The sequence below is a fragment of the Triturus cristatus genome, chromosome 7 (assembly GCF_964204655.1).
Source record: "Triturus cristatus chromosome 7, aTriCri1.1, whole genome shotgun sequence".
Taxonomy (NCBI): Eukaryota; Metazoa; Chordata; class Amphibia; order Caudata; family Salamandridae; genus Triturus; species Triturus cristatus.
Window position 1 is genome coordinate 1273231350 of NC_140590.1, and position 21001 is coordinate 1273252350.

The 21001-nt window shown below is 44.6% G+C and overlaps 1 protein-coding gene across 4 annotated transcripts in view; it reads left to right on the forward strand.

Moving 5' to 3' along the window:
- Nucleotides 1–255: 255 nt before the first annotated feature.
- The window catches only part of TAOK2 (TAO kinase 2), an 867950-nt gene continuing 847204 nt past the window's right edge, over nucleotides 256–21001 (forward strand). Inside the window, exon 1 of one of the 4 annotated variants that reach the window (XM_085618801.1) lies at nucleotides 256–528. The gene's annotated coding sequence lies outside the window, so the exon portion shown is untranslated. Of the gene's footprint in view, nucleotides 533–665; nucleotides 845–21001 lie in introns of those variants that run through there. The other 3 variants (XM_085618799.1, XM_085618802.1, XM_085618800.1) reach the window with 3 other exon arrangements.

Below are 21001 nucleotides of genomic sequence, written 5' to 3' on the forward strand. Positions count from 1 at the left end.
AACTGAAACGTTCCTTCCCAATAGGTAAGAAATGTTACATTTCCGTTGATGGAACATTAAATGAAACTGAAAATCGTCTTACAAACTTAAAGAGGTCTGTCCTGTAATTACATCTCAACAGGGAAGGGGTGGGGGGCAGGCGTTCACAGCTTATCGCATAGGAGGAAACAAAACCTATGAGTGCCTTGGAAAATGACATGCCATTGGATTGGTTGTAAACTCTTTGATGAACGATTGGCTAGGGGAGTTCTTATCACGTGTTTATTGGGTACGGCCTCTAGGATACTGTACCGCTGTTTAGAATTGGCTCAACGAAACCTTTCCCATTGTTTATTGGCTGAGGCGGCCTTGGAGGATGCACGTGCTCCTGTCAGAGTCTCCCGGCTGCCTGTCCCGCCTCCCGATGGTGAAGGAACTCCCTGACTTTTAACTCGATGACATTGCCTGTCCCTCTCGCTGTAAACGTCTCGGCTTCCTAGCCTAAAGTAGCTGAAGGACTTCTGACACATCTGAACAGCACCGGTGTTCGTGAGTACGTTCTTGCAAAAATAACCATAATTTGACTAGACTCCACCCTGGAGCAGCGTCTGTGGCTCCATCCTCTGGCCAGAGCCATCCGGTGTCTACTTGCGTCACGGTCGCGTCATCTTCTGCGGGCCCCCTCTGTCCCATCCTCCCGAGTACCGCGGCTCCGCGCCCGGGCCCAGGCACCACCCTATGCCGCTGCAGGAAATTGCTTCTGGTTTGTGCTTGACTCAAGCCGTCTTCCGCGGCTTGCGAGCTATTTCGCGCAGCTGCAACCCACCTCGGCCCTCCGTCGCTGTCCGGGGCCCCAACAAGGGCTGTGAGTGTGATTTGCAAGGCTTCACTCCCACTGTACCGACTGTCTCACAGGACTAATGGAGCACTTCACAGCTCAGTTTTGAATGCAGGCGCTAGAGTGCAGACGTTGTCTACTAGTGCTGTTTAACATTCCTTTGTTTAAACTACTCTTATGTTTTGACCACTGAAGTGTCAGTCTTGGGAAAAGGCAATTTTGTAAAGTATTTTAAAATATGTAGGGGTTTTAATTGCGTGCATTGGGAATGTACTCCTCTGTAGAAATGTGTCTCGTAGTCCACCACATTGCCAACGCTGGATATTTCTAAGGTAGATAGGAAATATGCACGTGAAATGCTAATGTGCGTTTAATAGTCTCTATTGATTTTCCCCAAATGGTATCACAATACAATGCATGGAACTCATTTTTTAAACAAGTGTCTAACTGTTGTTAATTACACACCAAACTTATCAATGACTGCGTGCTCGAATATTGGGAATGTCTTTCTGTTGCCGACCAATGTGCGCTGCATGCCCAGAAACCAAGAGGAGTCATACTCTTGATTTTCGAGGGAACAGTTTTGGGGAGAGAGGTTTTGTCCTCCAGTGGGCTTAGTTTTAGAGGAAAGGTGGTGAGATTGTTGTAGACACCTGCACCTTGTGGTCGTTCAGAACTTCTTGTACTTATTTTTGTCATGTAATGAGGGCTCATAATATTATTGCACTTACATAGTGGACTTTGCCAAAGGTGTGATCTTGAAGCGCCGTCAAGTGTCTGAGGCGTGCATTTGAATGTATATGTGAATGAAAAGGATGATTAGGTGTTATAGCCATTCAATTCAATATTTTATTAAAGATTTGGAACTCCTAGGAGGTATACATAATATTAGTAGTAATAAAACATAACAGAGCTCATTCCACAGACCAACATAAAATTATCAGGGACCTGTGTTAGCGAGGCTAGAATTCCTTTAAGTGAGAGCAGTCAATATTGTCAGTTTATCCCAGAGCTTAAAATACTTTTTTTTTTAAAAATCTTTAATTTCAAACTTCTTAAGTACCCAAAAAGCAGTATGCGTATTTGTTCACTTTGTACATTTGTCAAACCTTGTCACGATAAAATAATACTAGTTGTAAAAAACCATCATGTTCTTAATTATCTGGCAGGTAGTGCTTAAAATACTTAAGGTTTTCAACATTAAAATCGTATACTGAGTAAAACCCAAAGTGCAGTTTTAACTAGAGGATCAATTTAAAATTAGCAGCTAAAGAAAAAACAGAGCATCACCTAAAATATGCAAAGGGCAGTAAGTATCAGACAGTTCTTAGGCAGAATAAAGTACAAAATTCAACTTCAGCCAGAAGAATCAATTTGGAATTAGCAGCGAAAAAAGGAATGACTAGGCATATCCAAACCTGTGCAAGTAGTAAGTTAGTAGCAGCTAAATCATGTGCAAAATATGTTCGAAATCCCCCTTCAGTTAAGTTTTGAAGTTAACAAAACTTGGTGGGAAACAAACACCACATATCCCTATTATGCAAAGTAGCAGTAAATAACAACCAACCAATGTGCAAAATACAAATTGATAAAAAACAAAATTCTAATACTTCGCAAAACGATGACAAATAAGGGGGTTAGCCATTACGTAGGCCAAGTGTTATATGTGGGTGTGTTCCCATTTCATTAGACAGTGTATAATGTAAAGAAGATGGTGGTGTATTATGGGAGAAATGTCCAGAGACTTTGTGAGGTAGGAGGTAGTGAAGCAGTAAAGAAACTTGAACTTGTGAGGAGGATTTCATGGGCCGAGAAGTGTGCAGTAATCAACAGGTACGTTGGCGGGGTAGTACACTTTATCTGCTTTGTTACTGAGATTTTTATAATGCAGTATTGGCATTATTAGTATGGCTTCTCAGCACTATCAGAGTTTGGGCACATTCACACACTTGTTTTGTGGATTTCATGCAAACCAGAGTACTTTCTATTAGAGTTGTACCATCAGTAGTATAATTTGGTTAATGCTCTTGTGTATATGTTTGGTGATATGTGTTGTAGTGATTATCATTCGGTTGGTGTAATTGGAGGTGTTTACCAGTTTGAGAAGTGCCATCTGCGAGAGAGATGTGCATTGCACGGCTTGAAGTATGTGTCTGAGGTAATTGAGAGTATGTTGTCTTGTGGTGGGGGGGGGCTACAGTATCCATTTTAAACCTGACTAGCTGTTGTTGTTTAGATTGGTGCTGCTTTAATGCTTTCCCACAGTGCAGTATTTTGTTTAATGAAGAGCAAAGTGCTGATGGCGAACAGCCGAATATGGTGGACGTGTGAGCAAGGAGCTCTACGCCGGCCCTTTATTTATCCGACACATAGAGAGGCGCGGTCCAGCCCAGGCAGCCTAAAATGGTGGGCTTTGCCGGGAGCTGGGGCAGCGGTGCATGCTGCGGTGCTGGGCTTGCGGCTTTGCCTGCTTTCTGGGTTACCCCTCGCTCCCCCCCCCCCCCCACCCCACCCCCCGAGTGCTAAGACTGGGCTGGGGCTGGCCCGTTGCAGACGCAGTGTAGCTGCGGAGCCCCGAAGTGCAGTGGTGGTCGTGCCCGGACGGTGGGCTTTGGGCACTGTCCTTGTGCAGAAGGGGGCCATCGTGTCCAGAAGATTACGAGGAGAGGCCCATACAGGTGGCGGTGACGCAGCCATGACGAGGTGTGGAGCACCGGCGGAATCCGGACAGCAGAAGTGCCACGTAATATGGTTGCGGCGAGCGGACTGGTCTTTCCAGCCGGGACGAGACCGCTACCCCTGCTGACCCCAGAGACGCAACAGCAAAACAGCTGGGACTGAAGGTACAGCTGAGAGGGGGGGGGCAGCGGGGGAGGGGTGCGACCGAGCGGCCTGTGGACTGGCATGGGAGGCCCCAGCGGAGTGTGGTGTAGCAGCGACCCAGGGGGCGGCAGCGCTGAGAGAGGCAATGTGGAGTGTGTGACCGGGGGTGTGGTCTTAAGCCCCCAGGTGGGAGGGGCTTACTTGCTGACCAATGAGGGAAGATCGAACCAAGGAACAGACAGGAGCGAGGTGCAGCCGGGCAGCGTGCGGCCTGCTGACCGGCGAGGGAGTCCCCTGTGTAATGTAGGCCCCCAGACTGGATGGGAAGGTGATGGTCTGCTGCTGACATCCCAGCAAAGGGTAGATCCCTGCTCCGTGACTGACATGCGGGGTTTGGAGAGGTGAGGGCCCACGACTGGAGGGAGTGCTATTAGCCCCTCTTACTGGCTGAATCCCTTCAGTGTGGTGGGAGACAGTGGCGGGGGTGCCCTAGATTCATGGGCAGGGAGATGGAAACCCCCCAGCGGAGTGAGGACACTGGACGGAATTGAGGCTGCTGGACTGATAACAAAAATGAGAAATGCACTCGTGAAATGGGGAGAGTGAGAAGGGGCCCTATTTAGCAATCACCGGTATAAACTGCAGTACTGGCCTGTTGCGTAGCATATGGTACAGAGCTAAACTGGTGTTATTAGAGGGCCGGTGATTGATTTGGGTCTAGGGATCTGTGCTGCTTTTGGAGCAGGACCGCTCCCCCTTGACGTTTTGTACGTTGGGTGTGATGTCCCAGGCAGCCCCATGCGACCGGTGGTGGCCAGACTACTGCACTATAGGGACAGAGACATTATTTTGCAGAAAACTCTCACTGATGGCCCCTTTGTGGTGGATAACGCCAAAGTCTCTGTTTCCCGACTACACCCTGGAGGGCCAACGGAAGCGTGCCTCATACATTGATGTCAAGAAGGCGCTCAGGGATGAGGGCATCCAGTACTCTTATGTTCCCAGCCAAGCTCCGTATTGTGGTAGATGGTCAGACCCACTTTTGTGAGGACCCCAAAATGGCCTGAGATTGGATTGAGGCTTACCGCATTGAGAAACGTGGGCCAGAACCCCAACGAGCAGCAAGTGCCGCGGTCCCAAGAAACGCTCCCAGAGGCGATCTCTGAATGCATAGGGGGGAAGAAGCTGAACTCTTCGCAGACAGAGCGGGTAAGGGTGGCGGCGCTGCAAGCATTGGCGGACATTGCCTGGAAAAGTGGTTCCCCGTCGGAGGAGGGATCGAGATCCATGAAGGGAACTTGGGGTTCAGAAACGGATTCCTCCAACAAGAATAGCCTGGAGCTCCTGGTGGTGACCCTGCACACTGCAGATGACATTATGTGACCGACACTGGCCAGCCTCGGTTGGTTGTAAGTTTGGGCCGGTTCATGAGGCACCGTAGAATGTCTAAATTTGTTTTATACTTTTTCTGCACATGCTAGAGCACGCAGCCTTGTGAAGCCACGACCCCCCTGGCGGCTTTCACTGGGTTCGGTTTGGGTCTTCATTGTTTTATTCAATAGTGCACTTGGAGTTTGAGCAGATGGCAGTTGCCAAGATGCTCTGAGGCCCGGGAGTTGTTTTAAGTTGGGGATTCCTATGTTTGATTTGTTTTGTAACTCATGCATTCGGGGATTTCTCATTTTTGCACCCTATTAGCTTGTGGTGGGAATCCTTAAACGGGGTGGTGTTTGGAACTGTACGAGATGACGATAGCACACCAAGACCTGAAGTTACTCACGTGGAACAGTTGGGGTCTATGTCTAAATGCCATAATATTCACAGCTATCTGAACCGCTGAGGAGTGCAGATTGCATTCTTGCAGAAGTCTCATCTGGTTCAGGGTGAGGTGTGGAAATTAAGGAGAAGATGGAGGGGACAGATCTTTGCCACTGTGTTCTCAGCGTATGCCTGAGGGGTGTTGATATGGCCTAGGTTCCCCTTTGAATCAACACGTACACTAATCGATAAAGATGGGAGGTATGTGTTGGTTGCAGGTGATTACTAGGTCACTGTGCTGCTGTTATGCCTCCAATCATGACTAATTGTCATATCTGACCAAGTTAGGTAAGCTGCCCACCTACTGTATTTGTTCGCTAATCTACCGGTGATGATGCCTGCGGGGTGGTTCAGGCTATTAGATGCGCTAGTACGAGACCTCATCTGGGCAGATGGGAGACGTAGAGTGGCACTACGGATCCTACAGCGCCCCATGAGAGAGGGGGGATTGGGAGTAGCAGATTTTGAACTCTATCAGCTGACTGCGCAGTTACAATGGGTGGCGCAGTAGTTGTAGGGGGTGAACCAGGATGGAACCTATCTGATAGAACCAGGACTTTGCCCAAGATTGTTGCTGGCCTAGCTGCTGAATCAGGCTGTGAGGGTGCCCTATACCTCGACATTGCAGTCCACGGCCTTGCAGTGCTGGAGAAGGTGCATGGTAAGGTTACCGGAACCCCGAGATACTCTCCGACATTACTGCTGGTGGGGTTACCTTATGGAGAGCCTTCAGGCGGTTTTGGGGACAGAGCAACTGGCGCCTTGGACTGAGGCCAGGATTGAGACAACGGGAGATTGTTTTAAAGATAAATCTCTACTCCCCTTTGCTGAATTGGTGGATGGGTGCGGACTTCCTACTGGCCAGTTTCTTATGTATGAGGTACTGGTACGAACATGGGGGAGGCTGTGGGGAGCGGGGAGAGAGGAACCGGCCACTCACACGGTTCTCTATTCATTGCTCATGCAGGGTACAGCCGGGCATCAAGTAAAGTGGTTCTATGCATCGCGCCTGGAGGCATCCTTGTCTACAAGGCTAAATCTATGGGGGAGATGGGAGAGATACCTTGATGGGACACTCACTTATGTAGAATGGCACCACATTTTAGAATTCCCCCAAGAAATTCTCCTGCAACACCCGTCTAAAATACTTACAATTTAATTACGTTCACATGACTTGTATAACCCCTCGCAGCATTTGGGCGGCCTTTGGAGGGGAACCAAGAGGTTGCCCAAGATGTAACTTCTTAGATGCGGATTTCCTCCTTATGACTTGGAGTTTCTGGAAGGCGGTGTTGGCCAAGGTCAGTGGTACGCTGAACTGTACATTGGACCACTTGGTGGAGGCTTGCCTTCTTGGTCTTTACCCTAGACCGCTGAAACGTAAAGTGGGGAGTCGATTTATTGAATTGTCCCTGAGCTAGCTAAGAGGCGTATCACGATCGCATGGAAATCAGCCATGGAGCCGCAGATCAACACGTGGACCCAGGAGGAATCTAGATGGGCAGCTGCAGAGGGTAGAACCTTGAATAGAGAGGAGCTGAGGGGCATGCGTAGGCGACCAATTGCTGAAGCATGGAGAGATATTTTATTTAATTGGGATCACCCGGGCCACTCTAATAGTGAGGAAAACGATAGTGAGACCTCCCCAGGGCAGGAAACCGGGGGTGTTGGGGTGGTGAGGGGATGCGTGACAACCGCCGTGGAGGGAATGTCCCAGTTGCTGACTCCGAAGCTCTCCGGTGGTGTCTTTCCTGCCCCCCCCACCATTGCAGACGCCTAGGCAAGACACAGGGAGCTAGCGGACATCAACATGGTCTAGACTTGTTCCACCTTGCTGAGGGAATAACGGTTCACCACCCCTAATGTTGAGATCATCCGAGAGGGAGACACCTGCATGCACTGTTTGAGGTTGTTTTCTTTTTTAGTTTTTATGTTTGTCATTAACTAGAGATATTTATGGCATATCTGATCCATGGAGTAACCAGTACTTATCACGGTGTACACTAGTACTTAGTTGGCCCCAGGTAATGGATAATATGGTGTATAAGACACATCTATTTTTTTTTATTTTTTTGTTTTAAAAACCTTTATTGTCACTTCAAAATGTACACCGCTATTTAGCCAACAACCCGGAGGCAGGCAGCATAGTGACGTGGCGGCGCGCCGCCAAAGCTTATCCACATCGTACATCTGAGCAGAATATCCAAAATAAGAAGATACACGATTTATAGCAACAAACAACCAAAAAGCGACAGTCGAGGAACAGTAGCACACGCTAATCATCAGTAACACATCTTTGATATGTGAAATGGGGTACACTACTAAGCTGCTGCCCTCATCAGAGATGCGGAAGGGCACGGCTGATGTTTAGTTGATCACACAGCTACATATTATGTTTGTTCCCACTGAATTAATGTGATGTAACATTGCCGTTGGAAGCTTGTTTGCTGCCTGGTTTGGTATTACTAGCTCAGTCTTCTTTCACTTCTATTGTGTTATTATTTCATGTCTTCAATATATTGCTGTGTATGATTACAAATATTTTCACACAAAAAAAGAGCAGAGTGCTATAACAAGGTGGAGCGGTCAAACTACTTTGTTCCCGAGTTGTGTTGGATCCTTATGCATTATTCTATTGGTGGTTGTGATCGTTTGTCGTTGGGGTTGGTCTTGTACCTTCACCAAGGATCTTGTTGGTTCCTTTTGAGTGTGGATGCTGTGAGAACCAAGTAGGAGACGGGATGAGTATTTTTGATTCTTACCCTTATAAAGGGAGAGCCACCTACCATGTAAGTTGCATGGTGGTTTATCTCATGTTGAGATATTTCTATAGCTTGAAGTACCAGTAGTAATGTCTTGCAATACTATCTGATTTTGAGGTACCGTCACATCTGATCTTGGGGATTCAGTCGAAGATCACATTCTGATTTCCATAGTTTGAGTTGGATCATCAGTAGTATAGGTGTAATTAATTTGCTCCTTTCATGTATGTGTTTGGTTGTTGGCAATTGTAATGATTAGTCTGGGATCGTCTGTGTGGGTGAAAGAAGGTCTTCATCAGTTCGGTGACGTGCCTTCTGGAAAGATTGGTATGTGCATTGTGCAGCTTTAAAGTATGTGTCTTAAGTGGGTGTGGTGTCTTGTTAGGGTCCACAGTGTATCTTAAAACTGGACTCCCTTTGAGTTGTTGGGTTTGTTTAGTTCTGCTAAATCTATTTATGTTGATATGGAGCAATCTATTGTTTCATTAAGGGTGGGTTCCTGTCGTGTCCTTGAAACAATATAGGGTCTCTGAGCTATGAAAATTGTATGAGTTTTTTCGCCTAATGTTTCCTGTTAGATGCAGGATTTAGATGTTCTTCCCAAGAAGGTCTGCTGGGTGTAGGGTTATACTGTAGAAGGAAAGCACAGTCTAGACAATACAAGTCACAGACTCGTAGGGCATTATGTATCAAATAAGTTTGCATTCACAAATGTTGCAAATTGGTAATTTCGTCCATTTGCGAATTCAAAATAGCCTTCCAAGATGTATGAAAGGCTTTGTAAGGAGCTTATGTTTTTACTGCTGTTGAAGAGTATTTGAGATCAAACGGGTTACTCGTGGCTTGCCTTATCCCCAAGCTCAGGATATTCAAACTCTGAAGATTTCAGTTGACAAGTTACAAACCACAAGCATATAAGCTCAGCCCTCACTTACTCCTGCCCTCAGTGCCTTTCATATTAGGGTGCTGTTACATTTTCGCTTGACTAAAACAGTTATTGATGATCAATCTTCTAAAGGCAGTTATGTAATTAAAGTTACTAGGGGGGCAAACCTCTTTATACTGCAATTGTCACCAAAGGTCACATTGTTTGTTATGGTGCTACTAGATGATGTCCATTTGAATCATCTGCATATGACAACTTGCAAATATTTAGGGATAGAGATGAGCTTGACAAGGTCAATCTAGTGAAACCTGTTGGTTGGGGAGATAATTATACTAAGTCTGTATGTGGGGATTTTGTGGTAGTTCACTTTAGAAGCCCCAGTTTGTTGAATGAACAATTGGAATCTGTCTGAGGTACTTGTTCTAATTCCATGGGTAAATCCGTTCCTTTGTTGCCACCTCTTTAAAATGTCAAACGTAACTGGAAGAAGGCAGTTCATTGACCCACTTTGTCCTCTATTTAGTAGACTTTCAGCACTTAAAAACTTTGCAGGACATAGATTGACCTCCTTGTCCTTTCTCGGTGAGCAGACCCCCAAAATGTGTAAATGCTTACTTTTGTTCGATCGCTTCATCCCATTCAGCAGTCTTTATACATTAAATAAAAAAATCCTGCTGCTAGTTTAATTTCTTTAATATTGCCTTACTCCGTTCTAAATTAGCTTATTAATGACTCGCTTCATTAGTCCATGTAATATGCAAGGAACAAAGGTGACTACCGACTTTCATTTAGATGGGTGTGTCTGCTATGCAGTTCCTCACTTATCATAGTCTGGTTGGCCTCAGAGCGCCTGGTCAGATGGCTCAAGATTACTCTTAAATGGATGTCTGCATTAGATTGAATGCATTTCACAATATATAGGTATTGCAGTTGAAACTGAATTTTTATAATGACTATTACTGTGATTAATATGGTGTGTGTATATACAAAAAGTGCTTCGTATTTCGGATGCTAGAATGCCCCTGATTCAGGGTATAATAGGAACTCATTTGCAATTTTTTTTCTGATTATAATGTTGGATTATGTGAGATGCTTCAGGCCCAGTTATTCTTGATGCTTCATTTAATACTTCAACTGCTATTCATTCACTTCAAAGTAGCATCGATCATCAGGGGTTCTTTTTACTCCATCTCATTGCTTAATGAAAAACTGTGTAATAACAATCACAATTCATTTCACTTTAGTTCCTACGTTTCTTGTAAGAGACTGTTGGGTATCATAGTTTTTTTGTGGTCTTTTTTGTTGAGTCGTATCCCAAGGAGAATCTGTGATTATTGGTGATCTCAAGTTTGTTTAGTGATCATAATCCTCTGACTGAATAATGTCAACTTGTAGACACAAGTTGAACAACCCACTGCAGTTATTGAACATGACAAATCCATTAATGATGGAGTAATCAGATGAATGGTACTGCATTAGTTTTGCAATAGGTGAACGTTACCTCACTACACAATATTCGTTTGTTTGGAGGAAATTGTCAGGGCCGATGGTATTTTGAAGGCTTTCAGTGATCCTATGGAATCATGTCGAATTTATATAGAGGACCCTCGCATCCTGACTCTGGACACAATGCTGCCAAAGGGTTTGATAGATCACATATTCTTGCCACTCAAAATCTTCATTGCACATTTAAACATTCCCTAAGGAATCATTGAGAATTTGCCATTTGTAGAGCCGCTTACTTTAAAAAAGTCAATGAGTAGTAGTAGATATCATTAAGCAGAGATGAATTGTAGGAGGATCCAAACAATGCTTTGGCAGTCAAGGATTTAGCTGTTTTTGAGGATGTGGTCAGTTGTTCTCTATTCCAACAGGACCTCCATTCAGTCTAAATTAGAAGTACATTTTACGGCTGAATCTTGGGTTACTCACTTTCCCAATATTTAGTGCTCCTCTGGTTCTGACCAGATAACATTAGCTATCTATGTCAAGGGTTACTTTGACTTTGTCTTTCAGAGGTGCTGTCATAGACTGCTCCTCTCGTAAAGTCATCGGACCCAATGGTGTGTCCATGGATCTCTTTAAATATAACATTAACTTATGCTCCCCTTGATTACCAACATGCTGGACGCAATTTATTATTTTCTCTATTGGGGGAAAAAAAAGACGTTTTGGTCTTTGGCAGGCGGTTTTACCCATCCACTTTATTTCTTCTATCAGACATTCTGTTGTCAAGGTAATTGCAAGAATTTTGATGACCACATTCCTATATTGGGTACAAATAAAGAGGATCCTAGTTGAAACACTATATGGATTTTGACTTTGCCTCGGTACAGCGCACTAGGTCCTTCATTTGAATGTACTCTTGCAAATTTCTACTAGTTCTTGGAGAATCTCTAGATTTAGACTTTATCTTAAAATTTTACATTGTTATCAAGTCTAAACGTTGGTCCATCTTCTAGTCCATGGGGATAGATTTGGCTATAATGTACTTTGACTTTGAGTTGTTTACTGGTTCGCCAAAGGTGTTTTCAGGCCCAGCCTCTCCTATGTATGAAAACTAGCTGAGAGGGTTGTTTGCGGGAGTACAATGATGACACCCCTGGACAAGGCAGAAAGATAATTTGTGTATTTTTTTTATGTTTGATACAGTTTTAATGTCCAGGACAGTTAATGGTCCAGCTAGATTGCTATGTGACATTCATGAATGATCTTGATTTTTATACCAGCCTTTAATAAACACTTACTTTAACCATGGGGCAAAATCAAGAAAATCTTAAGATCGTTCCTATTAGAATTACAGTTTTGGTGAAAGTTCAAGTCTTCTCAGGTCTAGGCTTACTATTCAAACTGTTCTTGCCAGCTAACACCTTTATTACAGTCCGCGACTTAAATGTATTCAGTCTTTGGGGGGGGGGGCAGTGTTCAATTTTGCAACTAGATTAAGCAATCGACCTTTGAAACACATAATGGCAATGTGTAAAAGTGTCTCGTCTTTTGTCTCTTCTAGTGCAGGTGCTTGGGGTTTTACAAATCTATTTAGTTTACAAGTGGACTATAATAGATTTTGGAGAATTATTTTGGGGTTACCTCGAGTTACTCTACATTTTTCTTGCCTTAAGAATTGAGTTTAAGTTACTTTAAGGCAAAAGTAAAATTGGCAGCATTACTTTGATTTGAATTTCTGCATGGTCTAATCAGGTAGCCCGTCTGAATCGTGAGATCATTCAAGATTGGTTAAATGTTGATGTCAGCCATATGTTTCAATGGTAACATTACTTAAAAGAAGTATACCACGATTTAGGGTAAATTGAGCTAAAATGTGGTTCCCCGGAACATAGCGAAATCCGATCAGATATGTGTTAAAACTCAAATATTCCTACAAAGTTGTCTACTTATGCAGTCCCTTGAGTGCTAGAAATCGGTAGTAAGGTCACACATTACTTTGAAGGGCACTCATTGTTTTTAGTTCTTTTAAACAACCAAAGGATAATTGTGAACACTTGAATCTTGATACACTAGTAAATATTGCTTATAAACATATACGACCGGGACTTAAGCAAGTTGGGTTCGGGAGTTTGCATGCTTGCGATACTCTCTGGGGCTGGAGCTATGCCATGTAAAGGTAGTGTAGTGAGTGCCGCATGTCCATTTTAATGTTAAAACGAGGCCCAGTGGACTGCATTTTTTTAATTATATATATATATATATATATATATATATATATATATATATTACTTGCAATTTGTAATAGCGCAAACACTGCTAAGGGCATTGGAACACTTTTCATGAGCACCAGATTACATTACATAAGGTGAGATTCATTTTATTTTATGCACAGCAGATCAAGTGACGTGCCCAGAAACAATGCTAGGAAAGTCTGCAGCTCTGGCCGTTAAGCCATATCCATATTTCTCAATTTATGTGTGAAAATTCTTCACAAGTGAGATAATTTTGTATGATCATGTTTAGTGAGCACATTCTCTGTTGAAATGGCTTTGGGAAGTGAAAAGCGCAGCAAAAATACTGAAAGGTTCAACCGAAGTTGTGCTTGGCAATAATTGCAAGGGTTTGTTTTACAACTGCATTTAAGGACCTAGTTCAGCACCATTGAACCAATGGTGATTGGACAATTTTCAGAGGGAGGGGAGGGGGGGGGGGGGCGGGGTGTGTTGCTGACATCGATGTTACTGAAGTCCAAGGATTGTGAATAATCTTAGCTACACACAAGTGTAACTAATGTACTCAGCAGAAGTTGCAGTCAGTAGCTGCTGGTGGTGCATTTTAGGTCACACTGTCGCAAATATATTATTAAAGCAACGTGCAGTAGCGCAATGTCATTTACTGACAGCAATTGTTCCATTGAAATGGCCATTAAGTTTGCACAGGCATCCAGTTTTACTGATAAAACTATATAGAACACAAATGATCACGTGTGAAAATCTGGTTTCAGTGAATTATAATTTTGCGCATCACCAAGTAAAAGTGTCTTGGTTTGTTTTGATCCTATTAAAATCTTTGTTTCCATCTCACTTCAGAATTACCAAAAACTTGCTTCATTTTTGCTTTCCTAATTGCTAATATATTCTGAAATATGTCTGCAGTTAATTTACAGATTTCTAATTTGTGTTACAAAAAAAATGACATCCTACAGCCTTTCCTATCAAACTCCCTGTAACCCAGCAAGATTTTCACATAGTTCTCTTGCAAGCTCCTCTTTGCCGCCAGAGAAAGAAATGTAAAAACCAATCCCAATGTTAAAATAATCGAATCAATTTGTCAGAAGACCTAGCTTGACATTTGACCTCTGTCTTTAAAGCACAGCAAATGTGACCAGATATTTACAAAATGTAAAGGCATCTTTAATTATTGCTCTTTGGCATTACACCAGAAATTGACTGGTGAGCCACAGTTTGGGAAATGCTGCTCTCGTGGCTCCTGCTATTATTGAGCCTAAATGACAGTTCTGACCGTCAAACTTGTGAGGGGCATTTCTCTCAATTTATCAAGCCTCTAAAGAGCGGGGAAGATGTTTGGCGGTCAATAATTAGCAGTAAGTGTGGTCGAATTCCATTGGAAAGCACTCGATCCATGGCGTTTTCCCAGTGGCCAGTTCTTTGATAAGCTTTCTCATCTACTTTCAGAGGTGCGTCCTGCGCTACCCTCTTATTCTTCATCAGTCTTGATTCCCTCCTCCTATGTATTCATCCAGTGGCCGACTGTTCATGCCTACAGACGCAAAGTATAGTTTATAGAAATATACCCTCCTCATACTGTATATTTCCCTCTGAGAGCTAACTAGTACGATATCATTAGCTCTGAGAGCTGGTATAGGAAAGTGTGTGTGTTCTGTGTGCAGAACCCACGTTAGAGGGCTTCCCATTTTTGTTAGGTCTCGCCGTGGCAGCACATGTGCTGTCTCAGCGAGACATAAAGTAATCTGTATGTTGGGTGAAACTCCATGTAATTTGTCATACCACTTGTGATTCATTAAACTGTGGCATTGCTGTTCTTATCCTGCTTTCTCTTGGCTGTTGTTCCCATATGCAACCTCTGCGTAGTCTGGAAGCAGCGGCGCCTAACTACAGTTTTCGTCTGCTCGCACTTGTTTTAATGAGCAGTGTCGCCAGGGGGCATTTGTTTCGGATCACGCCGTGCTTGTTTAACTTGTTTGTATTACATCGATCTTCTGGAAGGCAGGCTCTTTGAATCTGCGCAGTACCCTTTCATTAGCGCTGCGCTGGTTTTGCTTTCCCTCTTTTGTCTCCTTCCTCGCTCCTCCACTCTACACTCTCTGCTGTCCCTCCCCTCTCCCTTCAAATGCTTCATGGGCCTCTCTGTCAGTTCCTCATGATTTATTATAAAGCTTGCTTTGTCTTGGAGCACCCCATGCAGTGCTCTTGTCCCAGCTCATTAAAAAAAATAATACAGCTTTATATGGGGGGAATGCCACTCAAATGTTTGATTACTAAGAGGGCTTTACATGAGCGCTGGTTACTTTGCACAAGGAAACGTTCGTGGAATTGCGGTAAGGCTCATATGCAGGTTCTTGGGGGCGGCTTGAAACTATCAGGTAGGGGCTGCTTGTTATTATGTGAAGTCCAGATCTAAATACAGTTCACAGGATTTCTCAGCTTTTACACTTTGTTGAATTTTCATAACGAAAGCTTAGGAGTGTATAGAGGGTTCCATCTCGCCCGCTGCTTTCGGTCAGTCCTTCCGCCGGCTCTGCCTGCGTCCAGGTTCGCGCCGCTAGCTGCTTCCTCATTATTAAAGGTTGCCTGCCTTTCTTTTGGGTCCGCTGCGGGGTGCCACTCGGCTGATTATGGCTCGTTCAGAAATCTGCAGGCTGTGCTTGTGTGTTGAGGCAGTGCCAGGTTTCCGCTTTCTGGCAGGTGGCGGTGATTCAATGTCCTTGCATGTGAAGCTTCTTGTAGGAAGGGGCGCAGAACTGAATCTGTCACGTGAACACAAGGGCACTTGTGCCACATTTTACGTGCATTACACACAGCATTACCGTTTTGACAAGGGGAACAAATACAGTCACTTATGCCATGCAGAGTGAAGAGCGACAGGGGGCTTAGAATTTCTGTAACCCCTTTATGGCTGCACCCCTCAATATTCGTGCTGTTTCTTTGGAATGTGGGATGGCATACATTCCAATAATTCCCCATGGTTTTTGGCCTATTTAAAACAAAGTGCAAAATTTGGAAGCGTAAACGATGGCTACCCATTGTGAACACTTGCCGTCCTCTGTAAACAAACCATGCACATGTTTATAAAATATTAACCATCATCTAAAACTGCGGGTTATCTAAACTACTGCCCTGGTGGGGACTAGAGAGAAGCCATAACATCTTAAGCATTTGCAATGCAATAGGTCTCACATTTACGCGAGATTCAGCAATTGACATTGCAAATAACAATGCCTTTTTTGTTGTTTGTTTTCGTTTTTAAAACCTAAATAAAAGGGATTCTCATTTACAATGCCAATAGCTTAAACTTGCTTAAATGCGAGACCTATTGCATTGCAAATGCTTGTTTCTTTCTGCATTCCACATGGCTATATACACTTTGAAATCAGTCCTCAGCAGTCTATCACTGCTTTGCCTTCTGTTCTAACCTGTGCCTGGTCTTCCCTTGCTTTCGGTTTTGATATCGCCCTAATTTTTAGGTCGGCCTAGTGCAGCGCGCATGCGCTGCACTAGGAGATGACCTTTTGGAATCGGTCTGCACTTTTCCAAACACTAGTGCGTGTGGCGGCATCCACCTTGCGGGAGTGACTAGCAGCATGCAGGGGCCATCTGTTTCTAATTAGCCTGGCCGCGCTTGTTTAAATTTGCCTGTCTCGCGGCCGCTTTCACTTTTGTGTATTTTTTTTTTCTTCTTGTTTTTGTTTCATGTCCGCGATTATTAAAGCCTCCTCCCCTACCCCTTACTTCTCTCCCCCGGCTCCTTTGTGCCTCTTCAAGGAGCCAGCTGAGACAAGTGGAGACGCACAACTTAAACCTTTCTTGCTGGCAAGTGAGCCATGTGCTGTAGAGTTACTTTTCTTGTTTTTCTCTGCAGCCTGTACTTGATGCCGTCTTCATTTTGCATGTTTTTTGTGTCCGTGGCTCTCGCGGTAGCAAAGCATGTTTTTGAGTCCCGCCTCTGCTATCCCTGTCCATGAGCAGAGGGACCCTCTCTGCCCATAATTCCTGCAGAACCTCTTACCCTCCTAGGTTGGGCCACGTCTGCAATCTCAGCAAAAAGGCCAAGGCACGGTGCATGGGCATGGGTCCGGCGCGGAGTGTTAGGAACCCATTCCTCAATGACACATTTAGAGTGATGTGTGCCGCGACACTGCCCCCTGCAGTTGTACAGAGAGTGCACCCCTGAGGCAGGGGCTGTCATCAGTTTCTCCTCACCCTGACTGTCGATCCACCGCAGGGTGGCGCTCTTTCCTTCTCCCTGTAACCTGCGCCCAATAATGGCCCTGTCTCTCTGTCGTACTCTCGTGCAGTCTGTCTCTCCACTCCAACCTCATCTCTTCCCGCATGCAGACCTCCTCTCTCATTCTATCAACTCAGAACTCTCTCCCTCACATCCTGGTACCATCTCTCTGCCAAAACAGTGCCTGTCTCTCCTCCCCGGACTCTCCATTCAAAGCACACACACCACACACCACAGGTCCCTGCCTGCCCTTTCCTGCTCCTGTCCCTCCATCACATGTTTCTACTCCTCACTACTACTCTTCACTCTGTCTCGTCGGTTATTGCAGGCTGTCATTCTGTCCTTACTGCCCCTTCACGCTCCGAATCTGCCTTCCTCACTCTGCCCCGCCATTCATTTAATTGCATTTATATAGCGCATAGTACCACTGACGAGGCGCTGCAGGTCCTCTTTTTATTCACTTCTTTTTATGCTTTATTGCATTTTGTTTCCTTGTGGATCTATTGATTGTCCTATGACGAGTGAGTTTCTTGATTCCTTCGTTTAAGTTAATCCTAGACTAACAGTGACGTGAGTAGTTTGCCTTCCTCTTTTTCCTTCTTTGGTTTTTTCTTTTGTGGATTTAAGAGTCCCAAGTCTCTGAGCTGGTTACTTTTGGACAGGCCATCCCTGTTGAGAATATTTCTTGAATACCTTGATATTCTATTAAGGACCCGTTTATTTAGTTTGATTCTGAGTAGTATATTTTTTGTCCTTTGTTTATTTTGTTACGAGTCCTTTGGGACGTGAGCAGTCCGCTCTCACTTTTTGGTGTTTCCCGGGTCCCGATCACGTGGGACGCCGAGATGCAGTCTCTATTGAGACCGCGAGAAGGACTCAGTGCCCTGTGCCCTTACGAAGAATGAAGGATACTTAGACCTCGTAGGCCCCAGATTTCTTTAAGGTACGTAGTAGAGCTTTGGTTTTGACCCTCGTCTTTGGGGAACGTAATTTTGCTTTTTAGTCTGAGCGTGTCCCATTTTACTCGTAGAGAATGTTTTCTTTCCAACAGGTACCTCTTGAGGATGTTTGCCTTTAGTGTTGAGTATTGTGTATGTTGGTGTGCTTTTAGATTTAGAACAACGCAACGAGTTGGCACTACGCTGCTTTTTTGAGGACTTGGATGTGTGCTTCCGGTTATGAAATACAGCTGCACTTCAACCCCCCCCCCCCCCTGTCGCTTTTGCATTTATTCCATCTGGATTGTTGAAGGCATTTGGATTTCCGGTATGTGGGTGTAAACTTGGGCTGTTACTTGGAGTACACTTTTTTGCTTTTGGTTTTATTATTGGTGGTTCGTTTGGGTCTACTAGTAGATGAGGTAGATGGTTTCCTTTTTTATAGTTAATATTTTTTTTCTGAGTTTGGCACCTTATATAATCTTGAGTGTGACACGTGTGACTTGGGAGATGGTGGATTTTTTCCTTTCCTCTATTTGGTTTCCCTTAAATTTACTCCTTTCTTCTTTTTGAGTATCACTCATTGGTGTCATGTTGGGTTTTTCGGTGTTTGGCACAGAGACAGAGATAGTTTTTGTTGTGAATATACATTACATGTTTTTCTATTTTCTTTGCATTTTTAATTAGGTCGTTTCCCTCACCCCTGTCCTGAGGAGTCCTAGATGTCTCTTTTGGACGAAACGCGCCCGCGTCGACAGATTTTGTTAAGAGGAGTCTGACAAGAAATGATTTGATTTGTCTTCTGAATAATCGACGCACAATTTTTTGATTAGGGTTCTGTAGACTCTTGAGAGCCAATTGTGCAAATAAGACTTCCTCCAAGTGTATTACCTATAGGTTATAGGTGAACACTTTTCTTTCAATGATTTGGGTGTAAGGAATTGGACAAATTTAGTTGTATGTATGTGTGTATATATATGTTTTTGATATGTTATGAATTTTTTTTTTTCTAAATCATGATGAAATAATTCCTGATTACTTTAATTAAATTATGTAATCATTGGACCTTTGGTATGCGATTGTTTCCTGTGTTGAAATGTATGTTTATGAAGAATAGGACTATGCACTACCAACGGAGGAATATTTAGCCTCCTATTGAGAATTCATTTTTTATATATATTTTTTCCTCCTGGCCATTTTTCTATTTCCTTATTAGGCGCTGCAGGTCTTCATCCTCTTTCACCCTGTCCCTTTACTCGGTGCATTCTGTCCGTCTTTCATTGCCCTTCCATTCTCCAGAGGTCCCCTCTGCCTTTTCTCATCCTGTCCATCCATTCAGTGCTAGCTCTCTGCTTTCCCTACCCTTAGCTCCCTTAATTCATCATGAGACTCCCTGCTTCTTTTCCTAACCCCAACCCTCCTTTCATCTTACTCTTTTATTCTCCGCTTCTCACTCTCTCCCAACTGCTCATCCTAGGTTCCCTCCTCTTTCGTCATTCTGTCCCTCCTTTCACCAGAGGCTCTTTGCTTCTTACCCGGTCCTTCCTTTTATCTCAGGCTTTCAGTGTCTCCTAACGGCACTCCCCACAGGTTCTTCGCGGCTGTCTCTCCCGTCTCCTTGTAATCCTGCCCTTCCTTTCACCAGAGGCGCTCTGTTTCTCACCCGGTCACTTATGTCATCTCAGCCTTTCAGTCTATCCTTGTGGCACTCCCCACCGCCACTCCAGGCTGTCTCTGCACTCTCCTGGTCACCCTGCCCCTTCCTTCACCAGAGTCTCTGCTTCTTATCGGTCTCCTCCATTCACTTCACCCCTTCAGTCTCTCCTAGTGGCCCTCCCCATGGGCTGTCTCTCCCTCCTTTCACCAGAGGCTCTCGGCTTCTTAGTGGACTCCTCCCCCCACTGTCTTCTAGTGGCACAGCCATCCTGTACTACATGGGCTATCTCTCCCCTCGTCATTCTGTCCCTCCTTTCAGCACAGGCTGTCCTTTTCTCAACCAGTCACTCATTTCATCTCAATCTTTCAGTCTCTCATGGTGAGGATGGGGATGGAAGAAAGACTTGAGGGGACACCAGGAACGAATACAGTTATAACATTTGTGAACCTACATCATTCCAGTGCAGAAAAGCAAGGTGACTGGCTGTCTTCACCAGCTGGCAATTTACCGTGCCAGTGCAGGGAGGCGGGGTGACTGGCTGCCTTCAGCAAATGGCATCTCACTGTGCCAGTGCAGAGAAGCAGGGTGACTGGCTGCCTTCAGCAGCTGGCATCGCATTGTGCCAGTGCAGCGAAGCAGGGTGACTGGCTGCCTTCAGTGGGCATCTCATCATGCCAGTGACTGGACGCCTTCAGCAGCTGGCATCTCAACGTGTCAGTGCAGAGAAGCAGGGTGACTGGCTGCCTTCAGCAGCAGGTGCAGGGTGACTGGCTGCCTTCAGTTGGCATCTCATCATGCCAGTGCAGAGCAGCAGGTGACTGGCTGCCTTCTGGATGCTTTGGAGGCACATCAATTTAATATTGAAAAAAAGAGTACTCCAACTTTAGTTTACCCAAACCATCTTGTAAATCAATGGCCATTGATTTCCCATTTAATCCAAAGATCATACATCACCTGAGTGCATGCATTTGTGCATGAGGCCTGTTTCATGGTTCAAGTCACCACCTCCTGTTTGATGGAGGACCATGTTCCCGCCTTGGCTGGCACCCCTTGCCTTGCTGCCTTCTATGTCTCCTTAGCACCCACCACATCTGTCGTTAATAATGCTCTTGCTTAATCCTTCTCACAGGGCATGCAGGGTGGAATTATTCTGGTCCTGCCGCTGATACATGAAATTTGACCGGCTGCTGAATGTACTTTCTGATGTTTGTAACCTCACAGCTTGTGTGCTGCATGGCTAAACACTTATAAGATCCCAAAGGCGAGACTTATAGGCTGTGCCAATGCTTGTTAGGTTTCCTATGCCTGTCCTATTTCGTTGGTTTATTAATTGTCAAACTGTCATTTTCATAAAAGTTTGATCTA